This window comes from Solanum tuberosum, unplaced genomic scaffold (assembly GCF_000226075.1).
Source record: "Solanum tuberosum cultivar DM 1-3 516 R44 unplaced genomic scaffold, SolTub_3.0 scf00266, whole genome shotgun sequence".
Classification (NCBI taxonomy): Eukaryota; Viridiplantae; Streptophyta; class Magnoliopsida; order Solanales; family Solanaceae; genus Solanum; species Solanum tuberosum.
This window is the reverse complement of record NW_006239201.1, coordinates 397,047-402,504: the sequence shown is the minus strand read 5'-3', so window position 1 is coordinate 402,504 and position 5,458 is coordinate 397,047.

Genomic DNA, 5,458 nt, shown 5'->3' with positions numbered 1-5,458 from the left:
GAATACATATAATAAATGATTTTCATGTCTAGCTAGATAGATAAAGATTATATGAAAATCTCTGAAGGATTTAAAGGGTTTTAAAGCAACCCTATTGAATAGTACCCAATGGTTATGAGATCGCTTAACACAAGAAATCAATTTATTTCATTAAAATGGTTTGAAAGTACCATGTCATAGAGCAATTGGTGCACTTATGTACCTTATGATTATTATTTATTATATAATAATTTTATTAATATGCATGCAAAATATAGCATCACTCTTATCAGTGAAAATATTAGAGTGAATCAAATATCGATACAAATTATTTATTCTGATTAATCGTGTCAAGGTTTATTGATTATGAAATTTCAGGAAATTATGAAGTTTGATCTCAAGAAAGATATTTGTTTTCTTGTGAAAATACTTTCATATCATAATATTCTACAAGACAATCAATTCTATTATTATGAAAGTCTCTGTCACTTTGGCTATTGCTAGAAACAAGTTGAATGAGCAATTTATCTACACCGACGAGGTCACAAACTAAGTGATTGTCAAGGACGTATTGGCTGAACTCAACATATCCAAGGGACAAGAAAATGATTTATCAGGATAAGCTCAAGAATGCAACATCTTCATGAACGAGATTTGGTGATAAAGACACAAATAATACTAATATTTGGAAGAAGAATAAGATTCAGAGTGATTATTTACAAGGATTAAATGATGTTTTTTGTAACATCACTCAACTAGAAAGAACTAGAAAGAAGTTTAAAAATTTGGAAATAGTCGTTTTTGGAAAGTATACGGAAATCTGAAAAATTTTAAGCAAGTTAAAGTGAGTTTTTGGTCAACTTCAAACGACCATAACTCCTAGCTCAGAATGAGTTAGGAGTATTTCTAGATATGGTTAGAAATCTCTTGGAATGATCTTTCCAACGCTGCCAAGTTTGCGCATTTCCGAGTTCGTATGAGTAAGTTATGCCCTTCGAAAGTTGAGCTGTTGGATTAAGGAAATTATAATCCGGGTTTGGAAGGGTAATTTAGTCTTTTCCTTACCCAATTACTCTAATTCGTTTTTAGGAGATTTATTGGGGTAAAACGAGATTTTGTTCATTTTAGAAAAATTAGAATTCACGCTAGGGCTTGGAGAAAAGAGAAAAGAGGAGAAAGGAGAAGAGATATCAAGAAGCGTCAAGATTGTCGAAGTTTAACTTGTGGAATTCGTCGGGATGATCCCTACAAGGTATGTGAGACTACATAGTGTTGGTTTAGTTCACCCACGCTCCAAACATGATTCAATTCAGCGAATTTAAGTCTTTGAATGATTAGAAATTGAGTTCTTGATGAACATTGTTGAAAGTTTCGTTAAATTCTTGGGGGTTGTGTTGTTGAGGTTTCTTGATGATTTGATTCATGTTTTCGGGTGAAATTTCGTGTTGAATCTGTTGTATATTGAGGGTACTAATGATTCTAAATGTTTGGGGAAAGAACCATTGAAGTTTAGAGGGTTTACAGATGAAAAACGAAGGAGAAAAATCGGGGATTTTTTGGGCAAGGGCTTGGGGCTCCGCGCCTGCCAGAGCGCCACAAAAGTTCCTCTGAACTTTGGCCTCTGGCGCATCGTGCCACAGAAAGTTCTCTGAACTTTGAGGGCTGGTGCCCTGCCTCTCAGAGCGCCAGGGACGTCAGTTCTCCCCATTCGTTCCCCACCTTTTCACACTTGTTCCCTAGCAAAGTACCTATGTTTCTAAGTTGATTCCAACACTCTAAGGTACATATAAACATCATGAAATCATCCATAAACATGAGATCATGAACCTTGAATCCATAATCCAATTCAAGGAAAGTTAGGATCAAAGTCAAGAGAGGTTAAGAGTCAAGTCTAAAAGTTAAGAGCAAGTCCAAGCAAAGTTTTTAAAGTTTTCAAAAGTTTTTAACAAACGTTTTAACTTTGTTTTAAGACTTAAACTTTGAGTTTTTTTAGGCTCAAGTTTCAAGTTAAGCAAAGAGTAAAGAGTTGAGTTCATTTCTACAAAAGCTATCAGGGAACTAAGTATTCTCAAGAGTTTAAAATCTTTTCACATTTGAATAAGAAAGGGAAACACCGATTTCCAAGAGAGCTTTTAAGATAAAGGTTTGAGTAATTATCTCAAAAAAAAAGAAAGAAGTTTTGATTTTTAAATCATATGAGCTAAGTATATTTTGGGAGTATTATTGAGCACCGATATGGGGATGCGAGTTCATATTAACTCAAGCCCTCATAAACCATGTAACCATCATAGGCATAAAAAGGGTCATACTTTTTAGATGATTCCTTAGTGCTTTTCAACATAGACTAGTGGATCCATTTAGTAGTTCAGGTTCTATACCGATGGCAAGGTATAGGAAGGTCCTTGGCAACGTGAGGTAAAACGTTGTACCATCACTTAGGCTCATAGTGATGGTTGTCGGTTAGAGAATCTCCCACAGAAGTTATATTACTTTCTAAATAAGTAAAGTTAAGTTTGTTATCGCTTTATCTTTAACGAACTAAGATTGTTTATAGTTGTTTTTATATATATATATATATATCGCATGTCTTTTATTGCTTTATATTGAGTTGAGTTATTCAGAAGTTGAGAAGAGCCAAGGTAAGTGTTTCTTCCAGAATCTTTTCAAGCCTATGTATGTTTAGCATTCCAACTCACATACTCGTACATTCAATGTACTGATGCCAGTTGGCCTGCATCTTATTATGATGCAGACGCAGATAACCATGATCAGCATCCAACGCCTCGTTGATCCAGCTTGAGCATTCAGAGTCTGTTGGTGAGCCTCCTTGTATTCTGGAGGACTCCTTTATTTGCTTTCTAGTTTAGTTCACTAGGATGTTGTGGGGTTTGTCCCAACATCCATCTCAGTTGTTTTAGAGGCTTCATAGACAGTCAATTATTAGTTCTTTAGTTTTCTCATTTGATCTTATGTTAAGACTTGGGTTGCCACTTTTGGCCAAGTTGAATGTTTAATCTTTGAAACATTCTCAGTTATGTTATTATTCAGTTCAGTTAAGTTCATTGATCATTATAGATATGAAAATTGTCTTCCGCTGAGTTAAGTAAGCCAGGCCAAGGGTTCGCTTGGGGCCAACAATGATTTTCTTCGAGTGCCAGCCACGTCCAGGGTGTAGGCTCGGGGCGTAACAGGTTTAATCAGGAGGAGTATAATACGGGTTGCACTCTTTTCCCTTAACCAAGGTTTTGTCCCATTGGGTTTTCCTGATAAGGTTTTTAATGAGGCAGCTCTCAATGCGTATTATTAGATATGTGTACTCTTTTTCCTTCACTAGGACTTTTTCCCACAGGGTTTTTTCCTAGTAATGTTTTAACGAGGCACATTATCTATTGGTGAACTCCAATGAGTAGTAAATACATCATATTGCGATGTCTATTACACAATTTTCTAGATAAGCTTGAAGAAGACAACTTACAAACAGCTCCGCAAGCAAGTACATCTATGCAACTTACAAACAATTCCGCAAACATGTTTCTATAAACAACTTACACAAGCAGGTTCTTATATGTAGCTCTACAAGATTTTCTTTGACATGGACATCCAACGGGGAGTGTTGTAAAATTGGATAACATGTAAGCCTCACATTGTGGCAAATTGATGACCAAGTCAAATTACTGTAGCAAGCTCCCTTCTCCAAGAAATGTATTACCCTTTTGTGTCTATAAAAGACACTACAAATGGTTAATGAAGTGAACACTAAAAAATTAGTTACACCTCTTACTTCTCTACTTTTTATCTTCTCTTTCTTTGCTCTTTCATATGATTTTAGTTTTGTTTATTTTATAACAGTTGAAAATATTTTTTCTTAAAAAGAATTGATTGATTTTTTTTAAAAATAATTGTAAGTTGAAGTTGGAGGAGATTATTCAAAAATGTTTTCCTTAATTTTTGAAGGAGTGTCATTTTTCTTAAATTTGAGAAAAATAAGTTGATTTGGAAAACATTTTCCAAAACATTTTACCTAATCAAACATGACAAAATTGGAAAATATTTTCCTTCATACCAAACACGCTCTTAATGTCTGCAAGGATTTTCTATTATTTGTTGTTCTCATCATTGATAATTTTTGGATCAACTGAATTTCTAGGTTCCGTTGATGGAGGAAATAGGCGTTGTCATCGGCTTGACATAGCGGAAGCGTTGCCATAGTGGAGGCATCCCGCTATTGCATGCTGATGTTAGCCCGATTCAATTCAATTTTTAATAATATCATCGTGTACCTCATTTTTAAATTGGCAACACATTTTTAAGAATTTTGGAATTCTGTTCTGGTGCCTTTGAATAACGACGGTTCAGGTCGTTACAACTTATGACGCCAAATTTTGGGTGGTGTTTCAACTTTTCTACATTTCATTTTAGAATACTTATTCTTGGTATATTTTGGTTGTTACTTACCTTTCCACTTTATTCATTAAGTTGAATTGTTAAACTTATTGGGTTGGTAAACATATATAGTTGTCATCACAACTTGTGTTTTTGCATCGTGACATATAATATATCTTGATATATTCAATTTTCCTGGTACATTACAATTGTACGAATAGGACCAAATAAGTGTTTTATATTGATGACTATATAAAATAATTCACTAATTCATTAAACGTACTTATACTTTTACATGATATATATATATATTATTATTATTATTTTGATATCTTATTGGGTAAGATTCATTACAAATCAATATATATGGTTCATTGATTGTTAAAGTGGATCTTTCGAATCACTTCAGAGATTATTATTTTGATATCTTATTGGACTTTTATACTATTTAACATCAATAACAATAATGATTTTTTCTTAGCAAATCATTTAATGTCTTCTTTTATACACTCTAAAGAAAGAATCAAACGAATTAAGGGCATGACAAATAACAACAGAGCAGAGGAACACATGGAATTTGATGATGATATGGTTGGAAAAATCATCACACACTTGCCCTTGAAGTTTGTAAATCAATGTAAAGTTTCAAGCAAGAAATTTAAAAGTAGGATTTTGAATCCTTATTTTTTCCAACTTTTATTCCAAAATCAACAAACTTATTATACACAACTTATTCATCACATATTTTATCCACAAGTTTATACAAAATTTTCTTAAAACCCACTGCAATCATTCAATGTTCAATGAATTTATCGTGCGATGTTGATCTTTTGGCCTCATGCAATGGACTAATTTTGTTAGACTTTGAGGAAATTATGATTTATTGTAATTTCAATCCAATAACCAAAGAACACCAGTTAATACCATACCAGAGTCAACATATGTGACTGGTTATACATGCCTAGATGTTGATTACCTTAGTTTAGATACATATAAAGTGGTAACCATTAGAATTTTGGTTGAAAATTTCAACTTGTAATGTACTTTCATCAGATAGATCTGGCGTGTGGTGTGAAATTCAATTGAGAGCCAATAC